Here is a 21,056-nt window from a genome sequence, read left to right as displayed (position 1 = left end):
TTTCTAAAAGCCAAATAGGTAACTCTACATAACCACTAAATATAATGTTTTTTGAAATTAGATTAAGTACTAAAGTGTAGCACTTTTAGAGTTGCGCACATCTCATGGGTCAAATACTGCTGTTTGAGGTTTCAGCCGCTACCCCAGACTCTGGAACGGGAGCACTGCTAGGCCCAGCATAAGCAGGAGGGAGGCCCGGGCTGGACTCAGCAGCAGAGGACATCCGTGTTCCCGGCCCCACCAAGGCGCCTCCTGAGCCTTCTGAGCAGCGGACAGGAGGGCACGCGCATCTTGCAAGCTGCTGTTCGCAATCACAGGGTCAGGAAACTGGCCAGCTGAGGCTCTGCTTTTTAGGGCTGAATCCTCATCTCTTGTGGGTCTTCATCTTGCAGGAGAAACAGAAAAGCATGGACAGCGCAGACTTAATGAGACAAAAAGAAAGAATACAGTTTGTTATGCCGTCAGGTTCAGTTGCAAAGCTATTTATAAAAACAGTTAAGCCAAAGAAAGGTCCTCTGTTCTGACCACAGAAAATGAAAGAAAGAGAGAAATGCACCCCCACCCCATGCTTCTGTGACCCCAGGCCCAGGGCTGTGGGGTGACCATCCTGCTCATCAGTTCCCTTCTCTGGGCTCTACATCCCCTCTGCGGGACAAAGCGGTTCGACTTGATTGTCTCCATGGACCTTTCCAGCTTCAGGAGCTGACGGACGCAGACACCCAGGGAGGTCCGGCTGCTGGCGCACCTGAGCGCAGGGTCTGCCCGCTGCGAGGGTGCACAGGCGTCCGTGCTCAGTGTTTCTCGTTACTTTCACTGCTGTTTCTGCCATATCTAGTTTTCTAAGCAAGGGAAAGAAATCTATGTTACCAAAGTTATGGAACTTGCTGTTTCTGCTCGGAATTCAACACAGAGATTGAAGATTAAATATGTGTTCTTCATAGTAAAAAAAAAAGAAATTCTATAAAGGAAGTCAGTTGTGCATGGAGGTACTGACAGCGGGATTCTGATACCCAATGTGCGTCAAGAGATGGTTTCAGCAAGCAGCTTATTCAGTTCACTATATTAAGGAGGGAGGTTCCTAGCCCAAATCAGATTTCGAAGTTGACACGTGATTTCTGAATCAAGGTGAAGTAGAGAAACAGATGAAGGTCTAAGGATATTGATCTAATCTCAAGGGTTTATAACACGAGTCCAAAACTTCCTTTACTGTAATTAGGTTCCCAGCTACCTACATGGCTGATTTTAGAGTCTTGCGGGAAAGAAATCCCAAAAGCCAAGCCCACCCCCCCCAATTGTATGGATCTGAGAATATGAATGATGTAAAGAGGATGGACAAACACTTGCTAAGTGCCCGCTGTGTGACACGGACAAGGCTAGTTACTATACATGCGTTGTTTTATTTACTGAAAGGCAGTTTTCATACTGATAAACTTATGGGCTCTAAAATCAACTGTCTGGGTCAAATCTGTCTATCTTATTCACTATCAATAAAATATAGGCGTGTTAGTCGGTCTGTGTATGCTTCAACTTTCTCATCTATAGAATGGGGATTTTAAACAATACCTGCTTCTTGGGACAGCTGGGACGATTAAATAAGGTCGTGCCACACGGCGATTCAGGCAAGACCCAAAGGAGATCCCCACACTGACAGACAGTATACCTGCGTTTCTTAAAATTCATGGCTGAGCCAGAATTGTTCGGCATGTGGTTCAGATAGACCCACACTGGTGATTTAGATGTGGGAACAAGAGGAATGAGACATGTTTAAAATTAAATGTTCAGTGAGCAAAGCATAAATGTGAAGACTGGTGGGACTTCCTTTAAAGAAGCGAGGAGGGCACAGACACAAGATGAACGGACTGAAACTGAAAAGGCTCTTGGCAATCACGAATGAAGATGTGGCAACTAGAGCAGCTGAGGGGCAGAGAGAGCTTGGGTCCAGCATGACTCAGTGAGCGGGACGCCAGGGATGCATTGCCTGATGAAGAAAGTTAGCTTAGGTCTGAACTCAATTCAGAGGGGAGCACCTAAATCCGTGCACCGAAATAGCCTTGCGTGTTCGCTGAGCTGTGACTCAGAACAGGCTCCTTCCTGGCCTGAAGGTGAATGAAATATGGAATAGGAAGCAAAACACAAAGAGAGGATGAAAAAAGGGAGAGGCTTATAAAAGAAGATGCTAAGAAATGAGTGCACCCAGATCAGTTTAAAGAAGAGCTCAGTGGTCTTCTATGCCAGGCAGTACAGTCTATTAGGCAGATAAAGAAAACCCTCCGGTACAAAAACTCATAACGTGTGAGACCTAATGTATTAAAAAAAAAATATGGAGCATGGCTGAGTTGGCAGGAATATAAGGACAAGAGAAGTTACCAACTACAGGAAAGCATGACCCAGCACAGGGAGTTTGAAGCCAGCTTTTATTCTGAGAGCATCTGCTCATCCCTGAGCTTTAATGAGCCCAAGCAGTGAAGAGGGCCAGTCAGAGATCCCAACAGAAAGACAGAGCCTCCGAGTGTGGGGGAACCCGAGCAGAGATGAGGTGAGAGATGGAGAAAATGACTTTGCGTAGGGGAAACTGCGCGGCTCAGCCTAGACTCTGGGCAGAGAAGTGAACACAATTAAAATGTGCCCTAACAGAACTTCCCGCCACCTGCTCCGTCTGACACGGACATGTGTTTTAAATTCACATCACCTGGGGGAACTGAAGATCCTAAAAATTTAATTGAAAGTGCTATGGATTGATTTTTCCCCCAAGCACTTGTCAGAAGGAAACACAAATGCACTTTGAATCCATGCCTCAAATAATGTGCATATATAAACCCCAAGGAGCCTGAGCTCCTTCCCAGCTGAAAGTCTCTAAACACACAAGGAAACAAGCCACCATGAGCGAGAGTCAGAAGACCTCAGAATCAGATCTACAAAGTCAGCAGATATTAGAATTATGAGTCAAAATATAAAATAAATGTTTTTAATATTTTTCAAAAATTTAAAGCATGGTATAAAAATAAGAGACAGTCAGGTAGACCCAGGCCGAATAAAACATCCAGAAGTGAGAAATTAAGAAATTAAAATTAAAATCTCAATGGATGGATTAAACAGCAGACTAGATACAGCCAAAGAAGTAATTGGTGACTTGGAAGAGAAATCTGAAGAAATGCAACACAAGGAAACAAACACATAGAAAATACTTTTAAGTGTTAAAAAAGATGTAGAAGATGGAGTAAAAATGGGTTCTCATATATTTAATTGTAATTCTAAAAGGGTTAACTAAAGGATAAACATTATTTGGGATTAGGGATAGCCAATATTGGAAGAGATAATGGCTGAGAATTTTCCAGAATCGATTAAATATGCATACCTTCATACTGAAGAAACCTAACAATTTTAAACAGAATAAGTTAAATAAAAATAATGGTATGAAAAGCATAAAATAAGAGAGAGCAAAATGTAAGGCAAATAGAAAGTATAAACTATATGGTAAAGATAAAGATAAAGATAAATGCATTGATAGTAACAGTGGTTGTAAATAAACTATAATCACCAATTAAAACACAAGAATCCTCAGGCTCTTTCTACCAAAACAAAACAGAACAAAAACAAAAACCAAAAAACAACTTTAAAATCTGCAAAATCGTTCCGCCTTGGTCATGTACCAGAGCTGGATTACGAGAGCGCTGTTCCCTCATAGCCACGCCCCGCCTCACCCAAGGGGAGGGGCTGCACAGGCAAGGACACCAGGAGGCGGGGAACTGGGGGCTCTCGGAAGTCTGCCTATCACAAGGAGCTTGCGCATTTGTTAAACTAGGGTTCAATTGCCAAATTTTCTGATGAACGTTTATTCCGGCCCCCCACCCGCCCACAGCGTGCTTGCGTCTCCGGCACTGGGCGTCATCATTACTCCTAATCTTTGCCAAACACAGGCCACCACTGCCGGCTGGGACCATCGCACAGGGTGTGGCAATAGGAGAACAGTCTCACGTGCTTTCATTAACATTAAGATTATTACAGTCTTCGGTAACTTTCTTTTCCTTTGCAAAGTATCTGTCCATTTATTTGATCGCTTTTCTCTAGGGGCCATTCTCTGTTCCTTGTTGCTTTGTAACCTCATTTTGGATGTTAAGATTGCTAACTACTAACGGCCCATACGGCCAGTATTTTCTCATGGTATATTTTCTCGTTCACGTGGTTATAGTGCCTTGCACTGTGCAAAAATGTTTTTTAACTTTCATAATCAGACATATTAATTTTGATGGTTTCTTTTCTGTGTTTTTAATTCTCTGACATATCTTCCTGAGCTTTTAATTTTTAAAAGGAGAGCAGTAAAGGAATCAGTCGGGATTGCCGGTTTCCATCCCAGGTGACAGTTAGGATCTGGACTGGGGGAGCACTGCGCAAAGATGGAGTTTCCAATAATGCAGTGCCCATCAGACTTCAGACTGTTATGTCAGTCGATTCTTAACCTAAGGTACCCAGCCAGAGATGCATGCATTATTCCTTACATGGCTTGGCCAAGGGGGATAGACAGCATCGTTCTGTTAACAGGTCAGGACACCAGCTGTCAGCTCCATTTTTTTTTTCATTTCTTGTCTTTGGTCTATCAAATTACAGCTCTGAGTATTTGAAAACAAACAGAAGAATGAGATCAGCTTTTTTCTAGAGCATGTCGTTTTGCTCTTGAGTTTTATCCTTATCTCTAAGCAATAATTGCATGTTATATTCACCATTTCCATTTCCATCTGAGATTTTAAACTAGTCTTGAAAAAAAAACCACTTTGGATAATCAAGAAAGTGTGCCTTTCAGGCAAAATCACTTCTCCCTGCTAAATTAAAAAAAAAACACAATGAAATATTTCCTTAGCGGAAACAAAATCACCCTATGATTTATCTGTTAGAAAGTAGCCTCAAATCCTCCTCCACTTGTGGATGAGTAAGTCACAATATAAGGATTGAGGTAAGTTCCTGAAGCCTCCCTTGAAGTTTGGGCATTAAATTTCCTTGTCCAGAAAATGAGAAAGTTAATCTGGCTGACTTCTGAGGTCCTGCTCCAATCTAACCCTCAGATTCTAATTGATGCTACTCAAGGTTTTCCGCTTACATGCCTTCTTTGGCCCTTTCAAACTCCTAGTTGTACGTCTTACCTCCAGGTGTATCCTCTTTTAATGTTCAGATTCCTGCTATACATTCTTGTAAGACACCTCATCACTGTTTCAGCGTCAGTGGATCCAGACACTTGCTACCGCTTCAAACTTCACTTGGTTTGCTGGGACTGGTGACCCTCTCCTTTTCAGCATGCAGTCACGGAAGAAGGGATCACTTTTCATTATTTTCCTCTCTCGCCATATTTGATCAGTATCCAAAGCCAGAATATTTGTCTGCTGCAATATTTGTCTTCTTAACCTTCTTCCAATTCTTATGAACATGTTGGCTCAGGCTCCTAGTACGTCATTGTAGGACTCAGTGTTGAAAATCTTTGTCTTCTTTATTTTTCCTGATATGAGTAATCCAAACCTCTGCATCCAGGCTGATGTCTGTGTAGCTCCCTATTGTCTGATGAATTAAGAACAGACTACGTAGCCTGGCCACACAGCGCCTCTGCAATATGCCAGGCTTAGCCTTCCAGTCCCTCCCCTGTCTTTCCCTCTGTTTACTCCCAGGGTCTTGGCCACCCAGGATGCTTACTAGTTCCTGAATACTTTGTGAATATTTTTGCTGTTTCCTTGTCTTTTGGGTTTGATTGAATTCTTATTTTCAGTGTTTAACATTTCTGCAAATGTTTGGGATATCTACTTTAGCTAAAACAAGGAGAAATAATAAGTAATCATTTAAAATCTTTATCCTCATTCAAAAAAACTCAACATTTATTTTTCTTGGGGCTAAAAAATATATTACATACCAGGGAAACACAGCAGAACTCAAATAAAACATCTGTGCAGGACACTGAGGGTTGAGTGTGTTACAATTAGATGGACCTTTGAGCCTCGACTCCAGTCTCCTGGTGAAGGTCAGAGAAGCGAGGAGCTCACGAGGCCACATCGCTGCTCAGGAATAAATCTTGGGCCAAAGACTTTAACATTTTTTGTAGTTCAAAGAACTATCCAAATGCATCTTTTCACAGGGCCTGGCCCATTGTCTCCTCAACAGCTGGGTATTTAGTACCTGCAATCTGTGATGTGCTGGGTCCTGGGAATATAAAAGCAAAATGCTTTCCAGAAACACGGCCAAGGAGGAGATATGTGTAGACAGATAAATGTGACAAAGGTGACAGGTGCTGTGACAGAAGTTGTGCGCTGTTCAGACAGAAAGGAGGTGGTGGCTGCTCTGCCTGATGGGACAAGGGAAAGCAGAGGATCTCACAGACAAGGTAACCCCTTCACAGAAGAAGAGAACTGTGCACCAGGGCAGACCAGCAAGGGACCAGCACAAGCGAAGGCACAAAAGCATGAATTAGAGGAAAGTATCTGGGGAAAACGCAGACAACTTGGAGAGTCTGAAAGTCCAGGCACAAGATAAGGCACAGCAAAACTAAAACTGCTCCGAAGTGTGAAGGGACCTGTGATACCTTACAGAGGAGTTTGGAATAATCATTATTGTTACCACCATTTTTAATAGTGATGATCAATTACTCATTGCAATTAATGGGTTCTGTATTTATTTGATCACTTGCTATGACCACTATGATCGGTGATTTACATTAACAGACAAGAAAACTGAGCATCCAGGATTAACTCACTTGCCTAAAGCAAGAGAGCTATTAAGTATTGGGGCCAGTATTTGAATAAGGTCCACCTGGCTTCAAAGCTGAACGTGGATGGATTTCACTTTACCCATCTTTAATCCATGGACAATATGCACCATCAGAATACTGGAAACAAAGAAGAAATAGGAACAGATTCTTGCCTTGGAACAGTCTGGCAACAGTGTAGAGTTCCACTGTCCAATAGAGCAACCACTTCATACGTTGAAAAGTAAATACTTTAATAATTAAAAGCTCGGTTTCTCAGTGACAGTAGCCACATCTCAAGTGCTCGACAGCCACACGTGACTGATGGCTACTGACTGGCTGGCACCAAATGACCATTCCTACCATCACAGAAAGTCCTGTTGGGCAGCACTGACACAGAGGATGCACTGAGCTCTGTGCGATGGGGCAAGGGAGGGCAAAGAGACCGCGAGCCAGGACAGGCGAGAAAGGAGCCGAGAAGAGATGGAGGCAGTGGTTAGCAGGGCTCACGCCAGGGATTCTCAAAGTGCGATCTGTGACGTCCTCCCCGCTCCACCAGCAGCAGCAGAGCACGGGGGACTTGTTAGAAATGCATGTTCTCAGCACACGCCGGACACACTGAATCAGAAACACGGAGAATGATGTCCCGCCACCTCTGCTGTGACAAGCTCTGCAGGGGATTCTGATGCTCCCTGGAGGGTGAAGGCTACTGACTTAGAGGAAGGGACAGATTTGTAAAGTATGTGCAGAAATATGAGCACCTCTGTGGTCAAATGTGAGGTAAACAGAAAAAAGAGCAAATCTAGGCCAAGTGCGGGTGGGGTGGGTGGATGAGTCTAGAAGGAGACGCACATTCAAGGGGAAAAGAGAATGAGTTTGAGCTGGAGTTTGGGTTCGTCAGGGACACTCAGTCCTTGAGATCACCTATTGGAAGTGTCAGTCTGGAAACAGGGAGAAAGTTCTGGAATGGAGACACATGTTTATAGTCATCAGAATTTAGGCACACTAGATTAGCCAGCAATGGATTGGATGGGTATCTCTACCCAAAAAAAAGGAATTTCTCTATGTGTCTGTAAGTGCTGAGGGTTATCGAGATTTGAGTGCAATTCTCTACATGCTGGTTCCTTTTATCTCCTATTCAAGGAGGCATCTCAAAATGCAAATTTGGTCTGTTGGATGTGAATATGTTTTATTTTTAAAAAATAAATAATTAACCTGCACTGTTATTCTGAGTAATATTAGTGTGTGTAACTTGTCAAACAGGATACATACAATCCTAAAGTGTGTACGGGGAAGAGGGGACGGATGACTCCTGTTCTCTTGAGCCTGGAGTGTGGGCTGCAGCCGAGGAACCAGCAAGGTGGGAGGGGAAATGGTCAGAGAGGTAATGGGGTGATGTCCCAAAAGTCGAGAGGGGAGCGTTTCCAGGAGGAGGTGATGAGCACTGCCGTATTCCAGATGCCGGTAAGATGAGACCTTGGACTTGGCCTTAGGTGGACATCAATGAACTTTTCAAAATCATTTCTGTAGGGCAACCAGGGACAATCTGGCAAGTCAACCAAGAAGACCAAAATGCTTGAAACAAAAACAGGAGGTGAGGAAACGGGGCGGCAGGGGTAAATTTACATGTTGCCCTGTTCCTTGGTCACAAAAGAGTCACTTTTCCTTCTCAGTATCTTTCAGAGATTTCAGCGAAAACAGCTTTTTCTAACTTTCATACCTTCTCTCCTCAGGGCTCCAGCATGAGTTGGCATGAAAGGCCAGCATACTATAAATAAGATCACTGCACCCTCCAACAGGGCCCACTGATCCCGGACGGCGACTGGGCTCACCTTAACTCTCCCTTCCTTCCCAGGACTCCTCTCATCCAGCACATCTGGCTTGCCCTGCCCCACATACCTTAATGACATGTCTGAATCCTCAGAGCAAATATAGCTCAGGCTCTAAAGCTTGGACCTTCTCTACAAAAATGCCGTGTGTATTGTTCCTCACAACTGAGTTGGCCTAAATTAACCCTCACAGCTCTCCTGGGAGGCAGGTTAGAAAGTATTATGGTGCTTATTTTGCAGATGAAAACTGCAGTCCTGTGGCTTGTCCAGTATCCTCCTGTCCTTAATCACAAAGCAACAATCCTATTTTATTTGTCTTATTAATGTATTCATTCCACATTTTTCCATGAAGGACTCCAAGTAGGGGTGTCTGAAAAATATTAAGAGTAGAATGTCAAGACTAGGTGATGAGAGAACGTAGGTATTCAGATGTTAAATCTCTGCATAATTGGCACAGCTCAGCTTTAAATTTAGCTTTGAGGTTTTTGGCAGCCAAACAATAAAGCAGACACTGTCAACTTGGCAGTTCCTACTTTCATAAAGGAACAAGAGTGCCAGTTTCTCAGAGGAGCCAAAGCCCCTCCTTGCCTAAGTTCTAAGAGGACCTTCAGATGCGCATCTTCACACAGAGAGCATTGCTGCAAACAGAGGTAGGGGACCATTTCATACGACGGCTTCTGATGATTTCCTTCAGCAAAACTAAAACGTGAAGTTAGAAACCAACTTTCCAACACAAGCAAACATACTCATTTACTGATCACCAACAGGCAGTACCATAAGGATATAAAACCTTACGTCTTAGACAGGATCTCAGTTTTCATGAGTATAGCTAAATGCTATGCACTAATTAGCACACAGTGGTAGAATATGCTCTCTCCTCATTAGAGCTAAAACTCTGGTAGCCTTGCTAAGCTAACTGTGTACCCACACACACCACACACACATACATGCACACACACTCTACCATCCTAATAAGAAAAAATTTATAACAAAATTTTTAAGAAGAAACTAAAGCATACTTGGGGTTTCAGGAAATGCTAATTGGCTGGAGTGAATTGTCATCTATTGTTCTGAGATGCTCGTAGAGTGACTATACTTTGAGGGGACTAAAGAATATAGGTAATTTTGGGGGGCACGTAAGTTATAATGAGAGCAAATGCTAAGTAACTGTCTCCCCTGACTCACAGGCACTGATGATCACTATTATTTTTAATTAATCACGAATCTCCCCTGAATGCTAATGAGGCTCCACCGGAATGGCCCCTTCCCCTTCGCGAGGTGCCAGCTGAGCCGGGCATCTAGCCATCTAGCCCTGTATCCGCGTGTCTCATTAGGTAATCTGCCCATGGACATCCAGTCACCGCATCCCTGCAGAGCTCCCAAGGCGCACCTGTTCTTCTAAAGCTGAATGTGTGTGTGAGGAAACCAGTCTGTTAAAATGCATTTAACGACGCCTGCTGGCCTCAGAGCTCTGAGCAAGGCAGTGGTCCAGAATATTAAAGAAACAAGCCATCCTCTCTATCTTCAAGGAGTTCAAAATCTGGTCTGGGAAACAAAACAGTCACACAAGTTATGCAACCAAAAACAATAACCTAAGGACCTATAAATGCCTGCAAAGTAATGTAATATGTAATCAGTCACACTTAACAGCACACGGACACACAGCAGGGAAGGAGAAGGACGACCAGCAGGAGGAAGGATGAACATGCTGACCTCTGCCCCCACCAGCTCCGGGGCACCTGGACGCCGAGAGCAACACTAGCAGAGTTACAGCCCTGCTCTGCCCGCTGCGCAGGGGTGTGGGCAGGCGGGCCAAATTCTGCTATGCACAGAGAAATGCCAGACTTGAGAATGGGGATTTCTTGTTTCAGACCAGTGATTTATACATTTTAATGAGCTTTGACTTTACTGAGCGATTTTTAAAAGGAGATTTCAGGGTCACTTTTGTATATTCTAATTCCATATCTGGGGGTAGGGCCTGGGAACCTGCATATTCACAAGGCTGCCAAGGGTAGAGTGAGTTCGAGGGCCCCAGTGTGAGGCCCACTGCCAAGGGCTCTCGCTCAAGGCCCACTCATGTGCGACTTAAGGGGGAAGTCAGTAACGGGGCTCATGGAGTTCCCAGCCCCCGTTCATGAGCCGTACAGAGGAAGGGACTGGAATTCTAGAATGGTCCCTCCAAAGGCCCAAATGCCACTCAGAGCAAGGAATGGATAGGATATTAACCGGTGAAATTGCACGTTAGAAATTGTAAACACGTGTACAAACCTAACATAGAAAAGTGCCATATTCTATGACTCATTCACCAACCGGCAGATTTTCCTGGATGATTATATGTTGGCTTAAATCATTCAATTAAATTCTTTGAATTTACAAAGGAGTACAATATAAATTCAAGGGCTTACCATAAAATGGAATTTTTGCATTAAATTTGCTACCTAATAATTTTCATTGAATGAATTTTGGGTTTCCAAAAAAAGAAGTTTTTCATTCTTCTCTATTTAGTAGGCCTCAATTAGCTGTATTTGTTCTCTCAGATTAAATACTGTAATAATATTCTGTGAAACCTTATACCATGCTGTTATTATATTAAAAAAAAAAACTTTGCAGGTACAAGATCCTATTTCCACAGGCATTTTGCAAATGAACCATCATTAGCCTTGTTCAAAAGAAACTCAGAAAGCAGGAGGAATTTACTCAGATTCTCAGGGCAAATGACATGAGTGGGAATTGACTGTGGAGTCCTTCAGTGAGACAGCAGCACTCATCACACACTCCCAAGGCCTGGGCTCGGTCCCGCAGGTTGGGAACAAACTGAGTATGTGGCCAGGCACCCGAAATCTGGGCATTAACTTGATCGCTCTTTTTAGGCTGTAATTTATCCCCCCAGAATCATCACTCCTTGCTAAATTTCCATAATTTCAAGTACAATTGTGTTGGAAGCTGAGAAGTGGATAGCCCTGCAGTGACTTTGCAGCCATTCTTTGGGAAACTAAAAACAGAACAACAACAACAAAACTGGATTATCAAAGAATCCTAAATATAAGCAAACGCGCAAAGCCAGCAAGACCCAAGGTAGCATTCAGAGAGCGACAGGGAACATTTTGTCCGGAAATTGGGTTTCTGCCCCAAGCAGTCATGGGCAGTCAAGGGCGCCGTACAGGCGACGGGGCCAGGCTGTGGGGGACGCCAGAGCCCAGCTGGTCTCTTCATTCGTGCGCTGTCCGGGGGGCCAGCTGGAAGCGCCTGGACACTGAACGACACTTCAAAATGGGTCCAAGATGGGGTCTCAAGGGGAATTTTTAAAAATACGCTAACTGAACTTCTGAACACGGGGCGGACTTTCAGAGCGAGTAAGAAACCCCAGATCAGAGGAGAGCCCCAACGTGGAGCAGAGGTTCGAGGCGGCTCTCGGAAAGAGGGGCAGCCTGGGGGTCCTGGGGGCACTGCCCACAGAGGAGCGGGACGGCGGGGCGGGCGGTGGGCATCCGAGAGACAGGGACCCGCGAGAAGGTAATCAGCGCACTTCGCGGAATGGACAACACAGAGAAACCGCAGGAAGGAGTCTAAGTGTCGACCATGGCAGGCTGGGGACAGAAGATCAAATATGGAGAAAAATGAGACACCTTGGAGTTGATGCACGACGCGAGAAAGGTAGCTGCAGAGAGAGTGGGAACAGCCTATATTTTGACAAGGCAGCAAGATCAAGTGAAAAAAGTTTTAATTAAAAAAATTTTTGAAACACACAAATAGAAGAGGCCCGGCAAGTTTCTTGGCAGAAGGAAAAAAGCATCTGGAAAGAAACTGAAGATGGTTGTGGGAGAGACGATACAATTAAAAACGTGAAAAAACAGCCTTTGTGAGAAGGAATAAATTAACCTGATGAGCAAGGCTACATCTTCCTCAAAAAGGAGGAAGAAGAGACGGGAGGGAGATTAGATCTTCAATCGTGAGGATGGAAAACAAAGGTGTCGCTGGACCACTTCCCTAGCTGCCCAGGAACTGGGGCTTGAGGGGAGGAGGGTTCAGGACACAGGTCTTCAGAGTGGGGTCCCAGGAACCCTGGGAGCACAGGGCATGGACGCTGGGAGGACACTGACTCGCGGATCCTCTGACTCCTGGTGACTTGCTAGCGAGAGTCCCAGTGGGGCTCTTCTCGCCTCACTCCCCCTCTTAACCCTCCATCCTTCACTTCCTCAAAAGTGGGCAAATTCTCAGCCATCTCATACTCTGCCTGGGTGGAAAAGTTCAGGTGCACAAACAAAGGAAGAAAGTCAGCATTTCTGTTTACTAAGGAAGCAGTTACCCATTCCTACCTGTCTAGCTCAGAGATACCTTTGCAGTAAAATATTTGCTTAGTAAGTATTTCTCAAACTCTGCCAGACATTTAGGATGTTTTGAGCAACTCCAGACTTACAATAAATTTTCATGATAACCCAACCCAGAAAAAAAATGTTTTAACATGGACTCTCTTAGTCATAGTAAATAAAAATCTATCAATAAAATACATACACACTTCACTGTATTAGAGGGCTGGTAGAGTGATGAATAGTGATATGAAGCATAAAGTACATTAGGACAAAACTGGGGGGAGGAAGGATGGAATATGAGCTCAAGAAATGAAAGGAATAATGTGAAATCTTAATCTGTTAAAAAAAATTTGTAGGTGTGCTTTTCAAATGGGTGGCATACTCACTTTAAATGGATAATGCCAGGTGTCAAATTAGCATGGTATTTCTGCCACACTGGATTCATTTAAAGGAGCGATGCAAACTTTTATTTTAAAATGTCACCTTTACAAGCCAGGCAGCACATATTTTTTAACTGTATAAACTTTTGCTGAAGACGTCTGTGTCTCCATTTGAAAATATAGGAAGGTGCACACAGATTTTCAAAATTCTTTTAGGAGGTACACCAGAAACAACGATGATGGTGAATGACGGAATTGATGAACAGAAATACACGCCCAGTTGAAGTGGACGTGAACTCGTGGGAGGGCAGGTGGACAAAGTCCAGGGCCTTCTCTGGCAACGATCTGTAACCCAGAAGCAAAAATAAAGGATGAAGGACACGAAATGGTAGAAAACTGGGAACAGCAAGATGCCAAGAAGGTCTTGAGTAGTGAAGACACACTAAAATAGCTGCCCACGGTACCCCAAGTGGACAGGGAAGTAATGAGACCAGAAGCAGGTTACCGGATAGTCTAAGCTGGCTGGGTCCCAAAGGCTGAACGAGGGCCGTAGAAGGGGAAAGAGAGAGGCGCGTGCCAACTCTGTTTTCCAAAGCAGAGAGGCGCAGTGAAACAGTGAGGCTGTCACTCTGTGGCTGTGATGAGATGGAGATTTCACAACAAGGAAGTCAAGGAATCATGAGGCAAAAAGCAGGAACAAAAGGGTGGCGCAGACACTGAAATACACTGGAATGGCCAGAGGTGCTGTCGGGGAACGAGGTGAAGCAGACCCCAGCTGGGGGAGGGGCTGGGCAGGCTGCCGCAGCAGCTAAGCAGGGGAGGGCGGGTGAAGTCAGAGAAGGGTGCTGTGATTACCCAGCGTGGACTTTAAGGACCAAGGAAAGAGCTTCGTATTCCAGCACTGACCCAGGGACGTGTATAGAAGATGCAGACTCTCACACTCCACTTCAGTGGTGCAGAAATGAAACTTCATTTCCCATGTCTTAATTTGCCCAAGAGCTCTGACTTGACACTGAGGACAAGGGAAAAGAGAAACAAAAAATCTTTACCCCAGTCCTTCTCTGCAGCTCAGCTCCTCCTGCTTTACAACACGGTCTATAAGGTCAAACTCAGGCCTCTCCCAGGAGGTGATCTCAGCTCCTTGGGTTGGTATCTGGCTGTTCATACCCAGGTCCAGGTGTCAGAGAAGAGGCATCTGTCCAGATGGTTAATGACAGCCTCTCCCTCCGCTTCTCCGCTAAGCATTTGCTGTTAATTGATCCAAGCCAGGAGCCTGAGTGGCTCTCCCTTTTGACAGCACCTGGGGCTCAGACAACCCCCAGCCCCATCCAGACACCAAAGACCTGACCACACGAACTGGGGTCCAGCCACCACAAGACCAGGGCACTCCACGTGGCTGGGCTGGGACACCATCTCTTCCTCTCATCTTGGGCGGGAAGCCAAGGACTCACCCGTGCAGGGGTGCCCACGTCTTCTGCTGCCCTGTCACGTGCTGCATCTTCCCTCTTTGCGGCTGAAACGCCAGAGGATTCTCTGAGTCAAAGCCCCTTGAGAACCCAAATTAAATCATTTCTCCCTCACATACCATCACACAACTGAAAATCAGATTTCCCAGACCCTGTTCCAGCACCCGCAGCCCAGAGCCTCGTGGTGTGAAGCCCAGCCCTCCCCTGAGAGCGGTGCGTCTGGAAAGCTTTGCTGCCCGAACGGCAGAGACTGAGCGCCGGCCCTGATGCCAAGGAGCCGGCAGCCCTTCCTCTCTCAGAGCGGCCTTGCTGCTTTTGAAGACGAGGCCGCTGGAGGCACAGTGTGAAGAAGCTTCCACGGGAGGCGGTCCGGGGACCGCGGTGTCTCTGCGGGAGGGCACCTGGCCCCGCTGTGCGAGTGCGCGGGGCGGGGGACAGGGCCCTGACGGCCCACCCAGCCCCTTCTCCCGAGCGCAGTGCACTGTGACCAGCTGGGCGCCCCAGGGGGCCGCCTCACGGGCGCCCGAAGGGGCCTCAGAGCCAGCGAGCACAGAACTGAGCTCATCTTTCTCTCAACACTGTGTCTTCAGCACCAAAGGTGTGACCAGTGAAAGAAAGAATGGACACATTGGGCTTCATTAAAATTTAAAACTGGTCTGTGAAAAACAATGTCAAGATGAGAAGCCAAGCCACAGACTCGGAGAAAACAGCTGAAAAAGACACATTTCTGACGGAGGACTGGTATCCAAAATATGTAAGGAATTCTTAAAACTCAAAAATAGGACAACAAACGATCTGACTAAAATTAGGCAAAAGACTTTAACAGAAACTTCCCCAAAGACAGACAGATGGCAAACGAGCATGTGAAAAGCTGCTGCACATCCTTCGTCGTCGGGGGTGCACATTGAAACCACAGTGAGAGACCAGCACAGCCCGGTCGGAGCGGCTCAGCCCGGGACGCTGACGGCCCCGGGGGCTCGTGAGGCCGCGCAGCCGCGGGAGCGCTCGTTCGCGGCTGGCGGGGGTGCGCGATGGGACAGCGCTTTCGGAAGACAGTTTGCCAGTTTCTCACAAAACTAAACACTCTCATCGCACAATCCAGAAGTCTCGCTCCTTGCTATTTACCCAAATGAGCTGAAAAGCTTATGTCTCTTCAGCTCATTTGGGTAAATGAGCCCAGCCACCTTGGAGGGTGGCTTGCCAGTTTATTACAAAGCTAAACATCGTCTTATCATCGAATGATCCAGCAATCACACTCCTGGGTATGTTACCCAAACCAACTGAAAATTTATGCCTGCACAAAAACCTGCACACAAATGTTTATAGCAGCTTCATTCATAATTGCACAAAACCTGGGAGTAACCGAGATGTCCTTCAGTGGGTAAACAAACTGTGGTCCATCCAGACAATAGCATATTATTTGGTGCTAAAAAGAAATGAGCTATCAAGCTATGAAAAAACATGGAGGAAGCTTAAATGCATATTACTAGGTGCAAGAAGCCAATCTGAAAAGGCTACATACCGTAAGATTCCAACTATACGACATCTGGAAAAGATACAACTTTGGCGACAGTAACGTGGTCAGCGGTTGTCAGGGGCAGGGAGGCAGGGCTGGGTGGGCGGAGCAGAGGGGATTTTTAGAGCAGTGAAGCTACTCCATCTGATGCTGCGATGGTGGATACGTGCCGTGCCGTTATACATTAGCCACAACTCACAGAATGTGCAAAACCAAGAGGGAACCATAATGTAAACTCAGGAATTCAGTTAATAATGATGTGTCAATATTGGCTTATCAAGTGTAACAAATGCCCGCACTTCTACAAGGTGTTGACAACAAGGGAAATTTGGGGAGGGCTCCAGAAGCGCTCCAGCTCTTGCCTCCGTAGAAGTCCATGTGCACCTTCCAGTGGTACTCGGACTGCAGTCTGCAGTCACCTGCCGCTGCCAGAAACAAGGCACTTTGTTTTCTTTTCACAGTTAGTGAGTTATCCGTACCTACCATTGTCTCCCACGGACCCCGGCTAAGCAGGGAGCCTGGAGAAGGAAGTTCACAGGTTCCCGGCCACACGGGCTTAGGGGAGAGTGTGAAAGGCCAAGTAGGAGCCGTTTCAACAGAGGACACTTGGCAGAGTTCACGGGGCCAGCCAGTCCACCTGCTAAGAGTCACTCCTCTCAGCTATAAAATAGTGGTGATAGTAGTACCTACCCGACAGGGCGACTGCAAGAATTAAAGGAGCTCTAGTTTATAAAGCTCCTAGAAAAGGGTCTGGCACAGAGGAAACTCATCATAAATCATTGTGGATTTTGTTCTGAGTAGTTAATAAACAGGTGAATGGAAATCTGGGCAGATCGTACAGAAACAGCCTGCGACGCTGCCTCCGCCCTTTACCCCACAGCTCTCCCCATCCACCCGGCTCTCGTTTTCCCATTCAGGGAGGGATGAAACAAAGACTGTATTGATTCCCTGCTCACTTCAATATTAATTGCTTGTGGTCCCCAAACACTGTGTGAGTTAATAACCTTTGTATCTGTCCATTCACAGGAAAGGAGGTTCTTTACCAAATGCAAATGTTCACACACCTCTGAAGCAGCATATGAGAAATGTTTTAGGAAAATTGCCTCGGGCATAACAAAGAGATCAAATTAACTTGAGAATACAAACCCAAAAATGTTTGCTTATAAATTAATTCAGTTGCTTAATGAAGGCTCCCCTGCCGACCCTCTGGGAGCTCGACTGGCACTGCGGGCTTTGGTAATACAATACATCTGTAAGAAACCCAGGTCAGTGGTAGGCATTAGACGTATCTTAAGTAACAGTAATAAAGGCAGTAAGTATTTGCATACTGAGTGGATGGAGCTAGTCAGGTTAAGGAGAATCCTTCTAAGCAATGATGGTTAATGGATAGAAATTAAGATTCTGGAAACCTTTCCACATCCAACAGAATCACTGTCTCTTATTCAGCATCTCAGCCAGTTCCTGGACCAGAAACTAACACCGGTATCTCTTTAAACAACAGCTCGCCCGCCCCTAGAAAACAATCATACTGTAGTTTTTGAAGAGTATCAGCCTTTGATCCAGCCAAAGATCTGGGTTCAAATTCTGATTCTGTCCCTTAGAAAAGGGATCTTATAACAGCTTCCTAAGTTTCAGATTACTCATCTAAAAATTAAGGGCGCTGATAATAACGTTTCAGGGTTGCAGAGTACTCACATAAGTAACACATATTTTTATTATAAAACCAACCTGTAATCACAGGGAAGTCTGGATCAGTTATCCTCCTTAAAAACTAAAACTGAAAGCTCGACTCCAAAAAGCAATCAATTTGGCTTTTGACTGCGATTTGGAATTTGAATATCTGTGTGTCATGCACACTACACATCCACCTCAAACAAGACACTAGATACATACTTCCAGGTGAAGTGGGGGGTTAATTTTCCTAGTGTGATAGTTCTCAAATGCTTGAAGTATTTTCATAAATTACGATCCCATCATAAGAAAAGTCACATTTGATGCATGAGGATTTATTCAGGAAATCTGAATAATCATAAGGGAAAAAATTAAGTCAAATTCCCATGCCAGTCAACCCAATCTGTCCTTCCTTCAGCAGTGAATTTCACCTGGAAAATGAAGTCTGTAAGAGTTTGCACAAGAACTCCCCAACCCCATACCTGAAAGTTAAGTAAACACTTTCATTCCATGGGACTCAGGGTAAGGAATTTGACTTCTCAATGCAGTTTTGTGCATGAAAGTGTCTCTCTTCTCTTCAGAGATCAGTACAAAATATTTTTGAGCTCTAAACTCACAGTTCCAAGCAGCATCTCCCAGATACCCATTTATCAAATTGTCATTTCCTCATTATTTTTAGCACTGCTTCTGAATGGGGAAAGTCACGTAAGAGGTTGAGTATAAACTTGGATGTGCCAATCAAAACATAATTAGATAAAGGCTCTGATGAGAATTTTACCAAACCGCTGTGGGTTGTTTTTATTATTTTATTATTTCTTAAGTGGACTGGAGTGACAAATATGCAGCTTATCTATTCTGCGGGGTTCTTCAATGTGCTATTGCTTGGGGGAGAAAGTAACTAGTATCTATTGAATATGTATTACATGTCATTGTTCTAAGTTTTATTGACTTTTCTACCCTCAAAACAGCCCGGCGAGGTGCGTTCCATTATCTTTATGTTCATCCCAGGAAGACCCCGTCTCAGAAAACGCAAACTCCGTTCTTCTGGTTTTTCAGGCCAGAACTCTGGCGTCATCCCAGGTTCCTCTGGAGTTCGTTCTCGCCCACACCCAGACCGTCAGCGAGTTGGAAAGTGGGGACTGTGCGCTTGCATGGCTTATTCTGGGGGCGTCCTCCTAGCGGGAAGCCCGGCTTTCGTCCTTGTCCCCTGCAAGGATCTCACAACAGCCACGGTGACCTTTTAATAAACCCAAGCCCAAGCCGAATGGGGGGAGACTGTACCGCCCTCTGCCCAAGACCCGCCCATCCCTCCCGCCCCTCGCAGAGGGAACCCCAAGGCCCGCGCTGGCCCGCCAGCCCCTCCGCCGGGCGCGGCCTCCTCTCCGCCCGCATCCCCGGCGCGGGCCCGCGCTCACCGCTCCAGCCGCAGCCTCGCCCTCCCGGGCTGCGCCGCCCACCCGGTGGGGGCGCAGCGCCCGCTCCCAAGGGTGCCCGCTTGGGTTTAACGCGCTGTGCGCAGCCCGGTGGGCTTCGTAATTTTTTCTCTGAACGGGCCCCGGGCGAAGACCTGTGGGGGTGCGAGGGCGCCTGCGAGGGCGGGACGCCGTCGCCCGGGGGTCCTGCCTCCGGGGATGCGCTCTGCCGCCCCAGCCCCTGGGACCCACCCGGCCGCCGCCTCCCCATTGGCCCGACGGAGTCCCGTCGCCCCCACTCCCGGAGGGGACCTGGGCCGGGCGCGGGGAGCCCCGGGTGGCCGCGGGCCCGCAGCACCTCGCAGGCTCCGGCACCAGCGCGCATTCAGCCCCGCGCGCTCCTGTCCTGAGGAGGCCGCAATCTCAGGTTCTCTCGTCCGCGGTGGGTGACCCACGGGAAGGACAGAAGACCCTCCGCCCGGGCCAGCACCCCGCCGTCCACTTGGCGATAGGCCCACGGCTCCTGCAGCCGGCCCCTGCCCGCCTCCCTGCCGTTCCTCTGACGGACAGGCAGCCCCATCTCAGGACCTGGGATGATGACCGCGTCCTCCTTCTGCACAGCCATCCCCACCTCCAGGCCCCACAGGACTTGTCCCGGAGTGTCCCATCCTGCGCGGGTTTCCACCCAACCCAGAGAACTAGCCTCCCTACCCATCCTTCTCCAGCCCCCTTTCCCGGTTTAATTTTCTTCCAGAACACCTACACCTTCGTGGATACGTGTTTATTGCATCCTCTCTCCATAAAATCTAAGTTCTGGGGGAGCAGGACATGTTAGGGTTTGCTCACTGCTACATCCCTCACATTGAAAACCTGGAGATGGGAGTTCATGAAAAATTGCTGAGTATCTGGATCCCGGTTTTGTCCATGAGGAAATCGAGACTCGGAGATGTGAAGTGACTTGCCTAATGTCACAGCACCGGGAGTCCACCCAGGCAGCGTGCCCAGGAGACCCTGCATGGAACCACTGGACTTATCCAGTACCTTCCTAGGCGGCAAAGCTTGGAGTGAGAAGGAAGATTTCACCGGCCATAAATCAAGCCTCCGCAAATGTACCTGCTGATATTTGAATCAAACTCAAGACAAAATGCCATCTTTTTAAATTTGGTCATCTTCTGTTTAGATGCGAACACTTTAATATCTTCAGAAACCAGGAGTGTTGACTGGCTTCTACACAGTCATCTTATGGAAACTATAGCATAAAGGTTGAGCACCACATGTGAAAAACTTCAAACCACGGTCTGCATTAAGACAATATACGAAAAAACATTTAGAAAATTCCTATTACTTGAAATCAAGGAGTCATTACCACTCATTTAAATGCCTGGAGTATAGAGGTTCATTAAAGAAATGGGTCATTAACATGTTCCTTAAATTAATGCAACTTTTTCTCAATATTGTCCTTCCTGCCATTTGGAAAGCATTTCCTGCCGACCATGTGACGCATACTGGTTAGTCCTTGGGACTCCAGGAGCAGAGCTTTTTCAGCTCCAGAGGGCTTCATCTTTGAAAAAATAATGATGGGTAAAATATCCTTTCTGGTATTATTTTTGCAAACTTACAAGGTGAGAACCTGAGAAGTGTTCCCAAAAGGGTGGGTGGTTAACAAGCAGAAAGAGCTGGCTCTCCACATCTGCCGTGACCTATTGTGACATGACTCCTGGGACCAATCAGACCATGAGCTGAAAGTTGCAGAG

At 46.3% G+C, this 21,056-nt stretch overlaps 1 protein-coding gene and 1 long non-coding RNA gene across 2 annotated transcripts in view; one reads left to right on the top strand and one right to left on the bottom strand.

The window, feature by feature from the left end:
• Positions 1-21,056, top strand: part of XKR4 (XK related 4) — a 283,966-nt gene that overhangs the window by 245,219 nt on the left and 17,691 nt on the right. The gene's annotated exons all lie outside the window — the stretch shown is intronic.
• On the bottom strand, positions 298-14,762 carry LOC140690194 (uncharacterized). Its single transcript, XR_012065374.1, has 3 exons — positions 14,689-14,762; positions 746-839; positions 298-421 (listed from the first exon to the last, which is right to left on the bottom strand). It is a non-coding gene; the product is annotated as an uncharacterized lncRNA (long non-coding RNA).

The sequence above is a fragment of the Vicugna pacos genome, chromosome 29 (assembly GCF_048564905.1).
Source record: "Vicugna pacos chromosome 29, VicPac4, whole genome shotgun sequence".
Taxonomy (NCBI): Eukaryota; Metazoa; Chordata; class Mammalia; order Artiodactyla; family Camelidae; genus Vicugna; species Vicugna pacos.
The sequence above is the reverse complement of the archived record's forward strand: the minus strand, read 5'-3'. Positions and strand labels throughout refer to the sequence as shown.